Source organism: Cupressus sempervirens, chromosome 1 (genome assembly GCF_028749045.1).
Source record: "Cupressus sempervirens isolate cs-2001-9-10 chromosome 1, ASM2874904v1, whole genome shotgun sequence".
NCBI lineage: Eukaryota > Viridiplantae > Streptophyta > Pinopsida > Cupressales > Cupressaceae > Cupressus > Cupressus sempervirens.
In genome coordinates, this window is record NC_143118.1 from 532,093,365 (window position 1) to 532,111,065 (window position 17,701).

Here is a 17,701-nt window from a genome sequence, read left to right on the forward strand (position 1 = left end):
TATTACAATCTAGTGATTATAACCTAATTACAATATTTAATCCCTTACAATTCAATACCGCTACAAGAACCAATTTCAGATCACAACTTAATGAAAATACATAACCCTAAGCCCTTTTATACAAGTAATTTTATGCCACTTTAGGGTTACAACATGTTGGCCATATGTTAGCCATATGTTAGACACAACATCGGCCATGGCCCAAAAAAAATTCTAGCCAAACCGTAAAGAATTTATGAAGTATGTACAATACTTTCCTGATCAGTCACCACAAACTAACATTATTGCTTTGCATCTTTTTAATCCTTGCAGATCTCCTATTAGCTAAATAGTAGAAATTACCATGACTGAGAAAGATGATTTCCCTTCTTCAGACTCCTACTATCAATAGTCAATCAACTAAAGAAAATTATGTCTTCAAAGAAGGAAAATTTCACTCATATAGAATTTGTAGCAAAATCAGGACATTAATCATGGAACGGACACAATTAATTATGCATGCCATAGCTTCGCATGATATTTGATAATTACCTTACTTCAATTCATTAAACATCTATAATTAATGATGCCTTACATAGTCCATGTTAGATCGAAAAAGGTATCCAGCTTTAGCACATCTTTTAAGAATCAAACTCCATGGTGTAAAAAGATTGGGCCACCAACCATATTGCATGAAGACCGAAAATAGTTTGGAGTGATGAACCTTTTGAACTTAGTTAAAATGGTATAAAGGGTACAAGAGGTTCAAGACATATCAAAGAAAAATAGATCACTAACAATTTCCTTAACCAATTTTTTTACAAAGGAAACCTAGGGTTGGACTTGGTCAACAATAGGCATGGAGGAAGAAGGAACTAAAAGGATTATGTTCACGAATGAATCATTGAATGTTATCATACCTCAAATTATTGACTCTTAGTAGCACCAATGGTTCAACACAAACATTTGAAAATAAGAGTGAACCAAAAATAAAGAATAAAAATGGTGACTCTGAAAAACCATGAACTAACAACTTTCTATGCCTAATGGCAATTAGGCTTGCAATCTTGATTTTCCAAACTTTCTCCAAGTTACTCCAAAAGACATGGAAATTGAATTATTTATTATAACACCATTTGGGGAGTTCTTATAGACTACAAATTTTTAGACTTCAACCCTACTTCAGCATCCCAGAATGATCCTAAGACTCACAGACCTAATAGGCCTAATTAGGTGTGGTTTCTTAAGGAACTACTCCAAGGTGGCTTCATGGGATTAAAATATTGATACTAATAGGTTCTTTGACCTCAAGGTACACCAAATCCACCATTATTTAGCTAAATCAATACTTCTTAAGTAGTTAATCCTTCAAACACATTCACTAGATACTAAATACATTAAGATATTTATCCTAGGGCAAGGAGGGAAAAATAGAAAACCACATTCCCCGAGTATTTTCTTTTGGAATCCATTTTGAAATCATCCTAACTTTATCCCCCCAAGTGGCTATACAAATCCACTAGTGGGAAGTCAAGTTAGAGCCTTGTTTTGACAAATACCCTAGTTTCAAGGGTTTGACAAACCAGTTTAGCAAAAAAAATACAACTTAAATCCTATTTTATGAAATGACTTCAAACCAAATCTAAAAACATGTTAAATCACCCCTCTATCCAACCCTATATTTTAGGTGTTAGGGCATCTATACAAGGTCGTACCAATAGCAGTTACAGTGAAACCAAAATAGGGTTTATTTTATTGATTTCAAAATATCCTTCTCTACAATGGTGCTCTGTGACTTGCGAGAGATGACTCACACTTAAATATTCCTCCCTATAATGGATATAACCATCTTTTAGTAGTTGGAAGTTAGTTTACAACTTTTGCAATTTATTTACAAAAAGTTGGTAACAACTTTTGACAACATATTTAGTTTTTGTATTCAAAGAAAGAAATGATTCAAATATGCATCTAAGACATAATTTAAGTCCTAAAACCTATCTAAAACCATAAAAGGTCCTTATTAACATTATCAAGAAATATCTCTAAAAAATCTAATACTTAGGGGTCAATGAGTTAAATGCAAGCAAGATTTATAAACATCTTGATGCATTGACACTTACAAATGACCAAGACCTAAACTATCGATGATTGATATTCAAGGATCCAATCATGATGCAAATATCTTAATTGTTGATGTAGATGAAGACCTCTTTTTCCTTTTTCCTTCATGGGTGCCCTGCACCAAAGTTAGAGAAAAAATAGAAGAATGATTACAACATTTTTAATTTCTTTATCACCTTGCACAAATAGAACAATGAGGGTGGTTTAAAGAAATATAAACAATACATATAATTAAAATTACATCACAAAGGAAGCACATTAAAATAGGAAAATACAAAAGGATCCACCATACAATAGACTCTACTCAAGTACATCACTTACCCTCCATCCTTGTTTGTAGTGTGTGGGGAAGGTGGAAAACTTAGAAGAGGAGAATCATCAATCATGATAGAAGGAACACTAGCCAATTCCAAGCAAGGGCCATAATGTAAAGTTAGATTACTATATTTGTGTTGGTAAACATATTTTTAACTATGAAAATTAGCATTGAACTTGACCTTGTTTGTCCTATTAACAATGATAATTATACCAACAATCAAATAGACTACAATTGGTCACTATCATATTGTAATCTTCCTCTGTGTTTTAGAGGGAAACTCCCTCATATGATGGTTTTTTTTGTATTTTTGTGTAATTTTAACCTGATAGTATGAAATTATAAAAACATGGTAAAAACATAAAACCAAATAAGATGAACAATAGAAATCCAAAAGATTTACATACAAACACTAGATGGTATTCTTAAAAGATTAAACTTTGCAAGGGGTTTCCAACATAAAATGCAACAATGAAAAAGAATGAATAGTAGACCCTAACATATGAAAAGATAAATATCCTAGTGTATTCACATCAAGATACGAAGAGATGAAGTTTTTTCTTTGCATCAATAACATAATCCACAAAAATACACAAAGGAGTTGCTAATTTAACATTCAATAAATTAGAAAGCATAACTTGGACATTTATACATACCCCCCACCACACCACCACCCCCCCCCCCCCCCCCCAACACACATTAAAAATAGCCTTGTATTTGATAGTTACTAATTTTCCAAGAAACCTTTTAAGTACATCCAATGTAATGATATCTAGTGACCATCCTTCTCTTTCATGAACATTCCATTTTCTTTAAGTGATGCAAAATGAAACACCTAAGTGGATGTCAATTCCAAGAATGTAGTATGCCCCTTTGGCTCACATATCAAGCTTCCATCATTTTGTAACTCAAACAATTTATTCAAAAAATCTAAGGAAATCATTGAGCTTATTAATAGCAACTCAACCTTTGGGATTAAACTCTATAGAAGATAATAGTTTTGGAGTTTTAAAGAGTGTCTTTTGTAATATGATGATTACTAGTAATTATTGTACCCCTATAAACTCTTAAGGATAGTTCCATCTAAGTGAACTTTTATATCTTGGTCAATTGGATAACACATTGCAACAAATGACTTCATTATATCTTCCCAGTTGAAACTTTAAAATATGATGTTGAGAATCATATGAAGAGGACTACAAACTTTTTAATGATATGAAACCAGGTATCAAAGGGAATGAATGACTTCAAAGCACCGATGAATATGGTAATTAAAATGTTAATATTGAATTTGGAAGACTTTAATATAAATCTTGGAACTTCCTTTGGAAAATACATATCTTTGAAAGACAAGACTCTTGAGTCACTTGGATGTTAAACTATTACCAACATTGGGTAGTGCACATCTCTACTTTAATAAGCTATTGTACAACATACAAGATCTTGACATATACTAGTAAAATCATTGTTTTTATTTTGTAAAACCTCATATGAAGAACACGGATTATAGTATTGTGAATATGTATAAAATATCGGTCAAAGTTACAACATTTGGTCTCTTTCTTGATCATTCTTCAAATATTATAATTACATTCTTTCATTGCATATATTGGTGGTGGAGAGGGTTCTCATTAGGGCTATATTCATTACACCAATCCTCCCCCACAACATGATGGAGCTAGAAACAACTACTTATCTTGTGGGATTTATACTCACTACATACCATATTGACAATCCAAGCCTATTTGAATAAAGGGTGAAAGGGCTTGAGGGACTTGAATCGATGATTTTTTATCTAATACCATATATATTTTTTCATCACACCAAAATCACATACTAGTGATGGAGAGGGATCTCATCAAAGTATAGTCACTACACCAACACTATTAAATAATCAATCAATTTTATAAAGTTTTAACTTCAAGGAATTTAACTACAAATCTATTCGATATTTTAAAATGTCATTGGATGCAAAAAAAAACATTTGTTCAACTATATCATTGCCTTTCTATGTTATCCTCAATTTTTACTCATCGTATTACACAAGAAAATATTTATTAGAGGCTTTTTATTAAACAAATTGGGAGCTTTGTTTACCATTCCACATTCTGAAGCTACCAATTTAACCTACGGGAAAGGAGGAAGGTGAAAATATTGAGGAGCTTCTTTTGGAATTTTTTTCACTTGAAAATTCTTATGGAACTTTTGATGAAATATTTCTTGTTGGAAAAATATATGTAATTGTAGTTCATGGGTTTGCATTTACATGCTCTAATAGGCCACATGTACAACATGGGTGTTGTATATCTCCCATACATTTTTTAGTTGCTCCTAGGAGGTCATTGTACACTATGTAATAATATTGAATAAACTATTCTTCTACTAATCTTGTTGGTCATCAATACTCTAGTACATTTTCTCGTTAGAATTTGTTGATTCAATCAAATTAGAGTATTGTCCTAACCTATCAAGTTATTCTTATCCTTTCCTGAATAGGTTGTTTATTCTCCAAGAGCTTCCATGTGAGAAGATTGAGTGGCTTAAGCATGTTAGAGGGTCAACATTAAATTTTGTTCAAAAAATTAATCTCATGTTCCTGTGTAACTTAGTGATTAAGTTACCTATTGATTTTTGATAAGAATTACTGGCAGACAAAATAAGATTTTTTATTTGGAAAACATTAAGTATAAATAGGCAAGGCAATGCTCTAGTTTTACATAGTAGAGAGAGAGAAGGGAGAAAAATAGAGCAAGCTATGGACTTTATTTTCATAGAGTATTTGCATAAAAAACTATAGTCTTTAGTTTTTTCTATCTATAGAGTAGTGATTGCTCCAGACAATTGTAAGAGATCATGGAAACTCAATTTGTTTTTGTTTACAACCACTAAGTTCTATAGTTTAAGTTTTTGTTTTTTTAGATTGCAATATGTAACTCCTTATTTAAATTTTGAATATAAATGCAAGCAAGATACTTGCACATCTCCACCTCTAAGTTTCTAGTCTCCATTTGCATATCATTATGTTGCGTAGTTGGATATTATAGCACCAATCTCTACACACCCAATACTTTTCCCTAATTTGGAAAAAATCATATTATAATTTAGAAGCATAATTTTTGGTATTTTCTATTTTAGTTATTTCTTTCAAAGTTTCTACATGGTATTAGAGTTACTGAGCCCTTAATCCTAGCAAGTTTGGGTTTTTTTTGCTAGGTATTTGAAGTTATTATGTAGGAGACATGGCTGGAGATGAAAGAAAGGTTTGATATAAGTCACCATCATTTAATGGAAAAAACTATCATGTTTGGGAAAGAAAAATGAAATCATTATGATAGAAATTCATTTGTGGTATCTTGAGAAAAATGGTTTCGCATATGCTATAGACCCCAGTCTTGTTGTTTTCCTCACAAATAATTAGAAGACTTGATTGAGAGAAACAAGAAGGAAAGATGCTAATACAATGACTTTAATTGAAGTAGCCTTGATAGAGCCTTTATTTACAAGAATAGAAACAATTAATTATTCCAAAGAAGCTTGGGATATTCTTGAAACTAAATGAAAAGGGATTGATCAAGATCATGTTGTAAAGTTGTTGATGCTTTAAAGAGAGTTTGAGTCTCTTCTTATGAAAGAAAATGAATATGTTTCAAAGTTCATCTCTAGAGTCCCCAGTTTGATAAACCATTTGAAGAATGAAGGAGAAGAGATTGAAGAATAAATAATAGTGGAGAAAATTTTGAGGAGTTTACCTCAAAAATTTGATGCACTTGTGATTGCCATTGAAGAGTCAAAAGATTTTTCCTAGTAAATAGTTGATGAGTTGATGGGTTCTTTCCGTACTCATGAGACTCACATTAATAGGTCTATAACTTCCTCTCAAGAGTTATCTTTTAGAGTTCAAGACAATAAAAGAGGCAAGGGAGAGGAAGAAATAACTCTGCATGTGGTCCTAGAGGAAGAGGATGTGGTAGCTCCTCACAAAGAAATACTAGATGAGAAATCCCAGCAAGAGAAGTTGCCCATGAGGGAGAAAGTAACTCTTAGAGTGGCCTTTAAGGAGGAAGATAAAATAGAAGCTCAAATAAGAGAAATTTTAAATTTTATTATTGTTACAAGTTTGTGCATTATAGAAATGAATGTTGGAAGCAATAAACTGACCGGTCATAATAGACTACTATTGTAGCTGATATAAATTCTAGAGAAAAAATAATAATACACCCTTCATCATGTGCAATATTGGTGAAGGAGGCCCTGAAGTTTGGTATTGGGATAGAAGTTACATAGAAACCACATGAGTGGTAATGAAAGTTTATTTTATTTTATTGATAAGAATTATAAGTCTGAAATTAAGATGGAGAACAATGGAACTATTCCAATTGTGGGTGTAAGAATATGCCTCAAGCTCTTATACAATGTAATAATTTTCATATAGAAACAATTAAATGCCAAGATCAAGAAGCAAAAAACATATAACAAGAGAGAAATGAGATTATCAAATGAGAATGGATTAATCAGATAATTGGATGTATATGTCATAGAAGTGCCTTATATATAAAGGAAATCAAGATGACTGGGAGTCATGCAAGAGATAAGCATAACAACTAAGCACATGTCCACTAAGAGTAGATTTCCCTCCATTGTGCATGAATGTAAGTTAAATAATGAGAGGATAAGAATACAAAGGTGTGTCCTATAAAGAGATGTAGTAGACAACATGTACTCTATTAAAGTGCAAACTATTGTGTTGTCTAAAACTCATATGAATAAGCAAACTCCTAGGTTTCTACATGAAAAATAATATGTAAATGTGGTATCCTAATTAAATTTAAGTAAAGTGTGATTATTAATATTTAATTACATTAACACCTCCCCCCCCCCCCCCCCCAAAGTGCAACTTAGGGGAATGCCCTTAATCTTACAAAAGCTAGATAATAATGCAAGATGAGTCTCAACTGCTAGGCCATGTTAGGTACCCATGTACAAACTGGAAGTAAAAAATATATGCAATGTAGTATCTCATAAAGTGGAGAAAAAGGGAAAACCTCATGGGAAAACCCCCCCTCCAAAAAGAGAGATAAGTATAATAAAATAAAATGAGAGAGAAAAAGATCTCAAGTGAGGAAAAGGTCCCCCTCCTCCATAAGAGAGAAGAAGTGGAAGAGAGCCTCCCTCAATGTAGAATGTACACCTATAGTAGATTCTTTGGGCTCAATGTAGAAATTGCTCCATAAGTGTAGAAAAAAATTCCTCCCCTTAGAAAGAAACAAAACCAAAGGTCTATCAAAGAATCCTCCCCCATCTATAGGAAGAAACCTCAAAATGTATGAAATCTCTAAAACTTGCTCAAGTATCCCCATGTCAATACTAAAAAGGTGCATCCTCAAAATCATGTGTACTATGCCACTCTATTGAAGAAGACAAATCTAGATCAATTGAGGATGAATCTAGAACATGCATAAAGACTCAAGCATCTCATTTGAATTGAAAGTTTAAAGTGAAAGTGACCTCCTCCAACTACTATATCAAAGGATCTACCATCGTGTCAACCTTGAAAGATTGATCAAGTAGAGAATAAGGATGAGGGCTCCTTCGCAACAACTAAACAAGGATCATCTTCACCAAAGAGAATATGAATTTTGTCAATAATGTCTCCCTAATCTTCAATGTAGGACTCCATAAACAAATTGATAATGTCTGTCAAGTAGTTATCCCATGGAACTAATTTTGGAACCTTATTGGTGTGCTTTAGTTGGAGGGATATGGATGTGCTCTCTCAAACACAATGATTTGAATCCCAAAGTGATTGAAATGAAATGAAAGATGAGATATGAATCTAACTAAGATGAGTGAGGGATGCTTCAAGAGGGGGACATGGAAGAAGCCATTCTCAAAACATCCTAAGAAATGGAAGTGAATGTAAGAAAGAAATGCAAACTATCAATGCAAGAATGAAATCTAACAACTACCAAAGGGTTAGTAACAATGCATAAAAATCACTAAAACCTCTAGAATTATTCTAGCATGATAACAATGCAAATGAGGGACATGAGAAATGCTTGAGACAAGAGCTATATTTATAGGCTTGAGAGAGGCCTTAAGGAGGAAGCATCTATGTGGCATCCACATAGGTTCCACAAGGGAGACACACGGGCTAAGTGGACAATCCATGCAAAGGTCAACATAAACCTTTATGGTGAAAGTAATGGCTCAAGGTTTTCTCACACATGTGTGAGAAACCTTGGAGAAAGGAAAGAGCAACAAGTGTGTAAGAGTGTAAGCCTTTTTGAATAAAATAATCAAATAGAAGCTTTCTTGAATCTTGAGTTGCTCACATATGTGTAAGAAAACACTTAGGGTGTAAAATGTGTTTATAAAGTTGTTCTAGGATTAATTAATGGGTAGGCTTAAAAGGATGGGAGTGATGGGTGTAGGCTAGGTTTTAGGCAGTGATTTTTTTAGTTGCGAATCTTCGCCAAATGGCTATTCTATATCTTTGGGAAATCACAATTTGGTGAATAAAACCTACATATGGGGTCAAATGGGTCGCCAAGATATTAAATAATTTGTGTCCAAATCCCAGGCTAATCGTCGATTAGTTTACTCATAATTGGTCCCAAATCTTGGTTCAATCGCCAATGTAATATACATTTAGGACATATTTATTTTAAACTATTCGCCAGCCTTCACCTTATTTCTTCTTATTGGATAATGACATTTCGCCCTTAAAATAAAATAATATATTTCCTAGGGCCGAGCGTCGCCTACCATCTTACCAACGCATGTCTCCAACTACCCTAGTGTAGCCAACTATTTTATATTTTGGACTTTGGGACACGTCTTAATTTTGTGAAGATTTAGATTTTATGTTATAACATTTAAAATTAGGCCCGAAATAGAGTTTAGGCCATTGATCTATCTTACATCGACGGTCTACATCAATTCCTTTTACGATAACAATGATAACATGCAAAATGACGTTGTCACGTTGACCAAGTTGGAAATAAGAAATGACGCTATTAATTTAATCTTAATGGAATGACAGACTACAAGTACATTAGCCATTGTACACTTATCATATGGGTCATGGCCCACCCGTGACTTTGTAAAATCACTATAAAATTAAATAATCTCTCTGTAGCAACTAACAAATTAGCCAACTATATTAATATTTTGTGTTATATAAAACAATTAATTCACCTCTTACATTACAAAAATGTTTATGACAAAAAAAAATTGCCCACATTTATTTGCATGCAAAAAAATAATAATTTAATTCGCCACAATTATTATTAAATTTTGATATGAAAAGGAAATTTTTTCCAATAGAAAAAAAAATTATGCCTTACCTTGAACAGAAAAATTACCCTCGATATGAAAAGTTTCCTTCATATTAAATGTTGAATTCACCTACATTTTACATATTTTTCTAGGGAGGGATTTCTTAAAATTATCCCAGGTTTTAGGTGGGATCAGGATTAAATAAAATAAAATTTAAACTTAATCACAAGATTAAAGAATTTAATAAAGTGGAGGGGATTAAATAAAGAAATTTATTTAAAAAGGGATTTATTAAGCACTATGCATTAAGTAAATTTAACACATTAGAGGGGAAGAATTCAAATTAAATTTAAATACATTAGGGAAGTGGACCTATTTAATTAAATAAGTAGAGGAACATGAAAAATATAATTAATTAATTAATAAATAATTATAGTTTCAATGGAGACATTAAATCAATTAATATAATGTTTAGGACAATTTTAAGTGTCTACAATTTCATAGCAATTACAGCCCAATACAAATGGATGTGAATTTTTCCTTCCTTAATGGCGTGTTAAAAAAATAAGTGCATGTGGAACAACCAACTGGTTATAAAGTTCTGAGTAAAGAAGGTAAAGTGTATAGGTTAAAGAGATGTTTTTATGGGTTGAAGAAAGTGCCAAGAGCATGGTATAGCCGGATTGACTCATATTTGATGAGAGAAAGCTATGGTGAGCCTACCTTTTACATCAAGGAAGAATATGTTAAAGTTTTAATTGTTGTCTTATGTATTGATGACTTGATTTTTATTGGGGGTGATGATCTTCTTATTGCTAATTCCTAAGAAGTTATGAAGAATGAGTTTGAAATGACAAATTTAGGAGTCTTGGGATAATTTTTAGGCATATAAATTAAACAAATGCATGATGTTATTTTTATTTCTCAAGAGAAGTGAGCCAATCATATTTTAGAAATATTTAGCATTTTAAACATTAAGGCAGCCCTAACACCAACAAGTGTAGGTCTTAAATTGAGTAAGGAATATTGTAGCAGTAATGAGAAGCCAACTATGTTTAAGAGTTTGGTTAAAATTTTAATGTACTTAACAACAACGAGGCCTCACATTATGCATGCAGTAAGCTTGATTTCCAAGTTTATGTAAAATCCAAAGGACACCCATTGGCCAAAAAAAAAAAGAATCTTGAGGTATGTGAATCACACCAAACAATATGTGATTTTACATTTTTTTGAAAATGATTCTAGACTGGTTGGTTATACAAGTAGTGGTTGAGTAGGAAGTTTAGATGATAGAAAGTGTACTTCTAGTTATATTTAAATTCATATGGGTTCTAGTGTAATTTCTTGGGTTTCTAAGAAGTAACCCATAGTTTCCCAATCTACAACTAAGGTTGATTATATGGCTACAAATGTAATAACACATGTTGTTTGGATGAGAAGGATCTTGGTTGATTTGAAGGAAGAACAAGTGGAAGAAACTACCATATTCTTTCATAATATTTCTTCTATTTCTTTAACTAAAAATCCTATATTTCATGATAGAAATAATCATATAGAAGTTAGATATCACTTAATTCATGAGAGGGTTGAAAATGGTGAAGTGCATATGGAGTTTTATAGGTTTGAGCAGTAGCTAGCAGACATTTACACCAATTTTTAAAGTATTGGAAGTTTTCAATGGCTAAGGAAGAACTTAGATGGTTATTTGGATCAAGCATAATCCTTTGTTTCTTTTTGTTAATTCAGGACAAAGGGTGAGTATTATAATTTTTTGATTTAATCAAATCAGATTATTGCCCATACTTATCAAATTATTCTTACCCTTTTTAAAGCAAGTTATTTAATGTCCAGGAGCTTCCAAGTGATTGACAAGCTTAAGAAGCTCAAGCATGTAAATGGTTCAACATTAAATTTTATTCAAAACCCTAATCTCGTGTTCCTGCATAACTTAGTGATGAAGTTACCCATTGAATTTTTGCTAAGTATTACTACTAGATCAAATTAGATTGTTTTTATGGTCAAATTCAAGTATAGATAGACAAGGTAACATTCCAATTTTACACAGTAGAGAGAGCAGAAAGAGAAAAAAAGATAAATCTATCCTTTGTTTTCATAGAGTTTTTATAAAAACAACTATAGTTTTTAAATTATTTTGTTCGTAGTGTAGTGATTTCTCTAGAAAATTGTAAGAGCTCATGGAGGCTCAATTTTCTTTTGTTTAACTAAGTGATATAGTTCAAGTTTTTGGTTTTTTTTATTGTAATATATACCTCCTTAATTCAGTTTTAAATACAAATGAAAGCAATATACTTGTACCTCTCCAACTCTAAGTTTATTATCTCCATTTGAATCACATTGCTCTACATAGTTACATAACATAGAAGTGATCTCTATGCATCCATTACTCTACCCTATTTGGGAAAAACTCATATTTGGATTTGGAAGCATAATATTTGGTATTTGTCATTTGTGTTATTGATTTTAAAAATTTTACATCTATCAATATCAATTATCTTTCTTTGGAATTTTAGTTCCCTTTAATTGAATCAATTTCTAGAGTTTGGCAATCATCGTGCTCCATGATACTATTGTCCTTCATAGTTCTCTTGAGGCATTCTATCATATAGTTTATGTGCGCATCCATTAAATGTTTCCATGCTTAGTCAATGCTTCTCTTTTGACCTACAAGGAAGACACTTATGAATATTGTTGAATTTCACTTTACACCTGCCACTTACATTTTTCATTTACACCTACACTAAATGCCTTATTTAACAAATCTATTTTATGCATATCCAACAATCATTACATTTCATGCGATAATGGATCACTTTGTTGAATTTTTTATTTTTTGTGTAGCTTAGAAGGTGGAGTTGCTTTAAAGAAACTTGAGTTGGATGCTTAGCAACAACTTTATCTTTTATTCTTTAAATATAATAATTATGAGTTTACAAAGTTGCATAAAGAAAGATTGATTTTATATGTTTTTAAAGCCAAAGAAAGAAACAAAAGTTTATTTCCTTGCAAGCTAAGTCAAAAAGCTAGGCTCTATATATGTAAAGTTTCTATAGAAAACTCTATTGTATTCTTGAAGAGAAAGTTTATTGTTAGGTTGAATAGAAGATCCAATAGTTGCAACTTTTTCCCAAAACTAGGGTTTCCTAGGTATATCTTTGTTATTATCTAATTGTGTTTGGATTTTGTTATTTTACATCCACTATTTAGTTTCAATTAATTAACCCAAAGTATTAATTGTTATAAATCAGATAGAGCTTATTTTTATGAGTTTATTGTGCAATTGATTGGTAATCGGGTTATAATAAGTTAACATTGTATCAAAGCTCTAAACTCTGAATATAGAGCCAAGATTTGTGACATAGATTTTAGAGGAAAATAATTAGTTTTTTGTCTCAATTTTTCTTGTGGCTATGGAAACTAGTATTTGATATGATGACTAACTTGAGGGCGCATCTAACTTCTTAGATTGGAAGGTTTGAATTGCATCGATTCTTAAGGAGAACAGGTTATGGCTCTATGCTAGTACAACAACAAATACACTTGTGAATGATTCTATTGCTTTGAATTTTCATGAGGTCAAGGAGGCCAAAGCTTAAAGAATCATTATTGATGGAGTAAAAGATCATTTAATTCCTCATCTATTGGGGAAAGATATTGCCAAGAAGATGTGGGATATGTTAACAAGACTCTATCAAAGCGACTACCAAAGTCATAAGATAATGCTCAAGGGAAAATTACATAATACAAAGATGTCCAAAGGTAGGAGTGTGACCTCTTATTTTTCCAAGCTCACACAAGTTAGAGATGAGTTGTTTGTTTTTGGAGAGACAATTATTGAAGATGAGCTTTTGTGTATAACCTTAAATGGTTTTTTGAAGCACTAGGAAGTTTTTGTCAAGTGTGTGTCCAACTACTTGATTGGGAAATACTTTGGGATGATTTTGTTCAAGCCATGAAGGTGCTCATTGAAGAGACCAGACAAAGAAGGGTCAAGATGAAGAAAATACTGCTCTTGCAAGAAAGGGTAAGAAGAAGTCTAATAAAGGGAAAATAGAAGGTTCTTCTTCTAAGAGTGGATAGAAGAAAGATATGAGTAGGATAAAATGTTTGTGCTACCATCAAATGGGTCACTATGCTAGTCAATGTATGGATAGGACTAAGAAAAATAAGGGCAATCCGAAGAAGCAAGTTGTTGTTGCATGCAAGGTGGACAAGTTTGCATCACAATTTGAGAATGAATTTTTACTCACTGCCTATGTCTCAAGCTCAGTTGTCAATAGGGTTTGGTATATTGATAGTGGGGCTTCTTGCCACATGATAGGAGTCAGAGATTATTTCACCAAGTTGGAAGAGAATTTGGATTTCTATATAGAGCTTAGTGACAATGCCAAGTACCATGCAAATGGTGTTGGCACTATCAAGTTTCAAAGGGAGTCTAGTAAACCCTTTTTGGTGGAGGATATTTGTATGTCCCTAGCATGACAAAGAATTTAATTTTAGTTCCTATTTTGGAAGACAAGGGTTACATTATAAAGTAAAAGCACAAACCTATGTCACCCTTTTAAAAAGGAAAAGGCTAACAAAGTATAATTGTTCACCTTCAATGACATAGAACTAGTATTATTATTTAGAATTTGAAAATAAGGTAATCTAATTAAATGTGTAGAAATTGAAGAAGTTTAGGATTATAAATTTTAATAATTATTTGGAATAAGAATTCATATATTTTCCTAAATTTTAAAGACAACTTTTTAGTTTTTGAAAAATGTTGAAAATTAGGGGTCTAGTTCCCACCACAAAACTATATGAAAATAAATTCCTTTCCTTTTGATCTCATATTATATTATAGATAGCATATATAGCTAGAACAATCAAAAATAAAAATTGTCTTTAGACCTATATTTTCTCTTTTATGGTGATTCAAATTTCAACTCACCTGAAATTGATAGTTCTCATCTCCCACCACCTTTGTAAACATATTTCTATTCTAATTAGAGAAAAAATTATACATTCTAGAAGAGAACTCTCTCCTTTAGAACATCATAGAATTTTAATTTTTTTTAATATGATTTAATATTTTTTTCTTTGAAATTGACATCTTCTCGAGTGTTAAAATACATATTTGTAGAATTTGTCAATTACTATATCTAATTAAAACACTATAAACTCTATATGAGAATATTCTTGTTTTTGAGCTCTATAAAATGGTGTTTATAGCTTATTTTAAAAATATCATAAAAAATAGTATGAGTTATTGAAATGTTAGTTTTCTAAAATAATTTGATTTCTTTAGTAATTGGATAAAAGCTACTATAAAACATGTATTTAATAGACATTTCCAATTGAAAAAGTGTGAGACCATACATAAATTAGCTAGAATAAATTTATCAAAATCACATGTTTGAAAAAATTTGATTTTTACAAAAAAAAACTCAAATTCAAATGTTCAGATATGTCAACTTGAAAGTTGACACGGCTTTGTAATTTTACCTTACAAATTTTGAAAGGGGAAAATTTAATATTCATCCCAAGGATTCCAAAGTTGTAAAAGTGATTGGAGTTAGGCATGGTAGCTTGGCTCAATTATAATTTTAGCCCGCACAAGCATTGATAAGCAATTGTAAAGGGAAAGGAGAATTGTGGCATAGGAGGATGGATCATCTTCACAGTGGAGCACTTAAAATGCTCAAGGAAATAGTGACAGGACTACCTAAGATCAAGATAGAAAAACATGAGGTGTGTAAGGGTTGTGCTCTCGGTAAATATGCCAAGACTAATTTTCCAAGTAGTGATAGTAGATATAAAGGGATTTTGGATCTTGTATACTCATATGTGTTTGGGCCTATGTCAACATGATCCTTAAATGGGTATGTGTATTATGTTACTTTCATTGATGATTTCTTTAGTAAGAACAAGGATGAGGTCTTTAGTAAGTTCAACAAGTTTAGCTCTTGTGGAAAACTAGACAAGGAGAAAGATCAAGATATTGAGGTCAAATAATGGAGGCGAGTATCCTCAAACAACTTCAATGATTTTTATACTTAGGAAGGTATCAAGAAAGAGTTGATAGTTTTGTACAACCCTCAACAAAATGTGGTTGTTGAGTAGAAGAATAAAGCTATAGTTAGAGTAGCCAAGGCTATGATTCATGATTAGGACTTGCCTTGGTTCCTATGGGGAAAATTTTGAAGTATAACTATATATTTATAGAATAGCATTCCTCACAAAGTGTTGGGAAAATTGACTTAAAAAGAGGCATTTAGTGGTGAGAAACAAAATTTGGGTCATATTCAATGTTTTGGATGCCTTGTGTATTGTCACATTCCTATGGAGAAAAGAACAGAGTTGGAATTACAATAGGAGAGGTAAACTTCTGGGGGGGGGGGAAGTGAATTAGTAGTTTAAACTTGGACCCATAAAAACTTTCACCACACATCCATCTTGTACATTTAATGAGTAAACTAAAATAACATGTAAAGCATATACATCTAAATCATGTAAAAACATAAGCAATCATACACATATGACACCAGATATGATTACCTAGAAACCCTCCAATGAGAAGGTAAAACTGGGGTGGGGATGACACACACAAATCTTCACTACTATAGTAATAAAGTGTATCCAATGAAGGTTACAATCTTTTGACCATGAAACATGATCTACCCTATGAAAGGTCTACCCTATTAAAGGCTTACAAAGACTATTAGGTCTCACCTTATTAGAGGATTTCAACATCCTGTTAGAAGTGTGCCTTGCTAAAGGAATTTAACTCACAACTAAGTAAGAACCTTGTTAAAAGATTCAATACAACCTATTAGGACTACTTCATTAAGAGATTTTGACTAAAATCATCTATTAGAATGTCTCATCTTTGATCATGTAGATAGCACTTGATTGTTTGATAACATATCACCTCTAAACATTGTCTTCTTGATCCTTCTTGATCAAATGTCTCTTTGTTATATCCTTTTCTCTATCCTCTATTCTGCTCTAACTAATTTTGCAATTTTGTTTCACTCCATAACTTGTAAGCCACCATAAATGTTTTTTTTGTGCATGCAAACTTCTCTCTTCACTCCTTTAATTCCTTACACACTCACTCATACTCTATCTCTTTAGAGTTTAGGGTTTTTCCTCCTTATGAAGACTTAGGTGACTTAGGGTTAGGAATGAATCTATGAATGAGATTCATCCATTTTGCCACTTAATCCTTCCCATTTTCTAATTAGCTGCATGTAATTGCATAGGGAATCCAACTAGATATTCACCCTTATCTCCAAAATATCAAAATTCAATCTTAATTCATCTCAAAAATAGTTTACATAGTTGTTTGTGCCTTTACAAACAAATATGTCAAAACTATCTTACTCAACATCTGAAGTCTCTGATGCTCAGCATACACTAATCTCTCTATTGTGACTTGGCTTTTGTATTACTCAGCATCCACTGTTTACTTGACTCCTATGTCACTCGACATATACTATTTTCTCAACACTCGAGTGACTCAATACATGAGTGGCTCGGCACTCACTATGATTTGGCATGGTCTAATATATACATATTGTGCTTGGCATGTACTACTAGTTCCACATGAACTAAGTAAATAACTTAAGTGTGTTGACACTCACTTGTCAAAACCAATCCGAGATCAATGATCTCTCCCCTTTGACATGAGTGTCAAAAACACTTGAATCTACATTAATATCTTTGATCTCATGAGCATAACATATCTTAACTCAGCTTATATAGATAACTTCAAAAATTTATAATCACTTAGATACCTCAAAAATTGATAACTCCCCCTAAGTTGATACATCTATTCTATATTTAAAAATTTATACTCCTATTGATTAAATGTGTCTTTACTGATATACTTTGACTTCATGTTATTTTGATGATACTCTTTCATCTGATACTTCTGATATTTTTGATGCTTGCTCTCCCTTAGCTAATTCTAGTTTTTCTCTATTCCTCTTATTTCTTGCT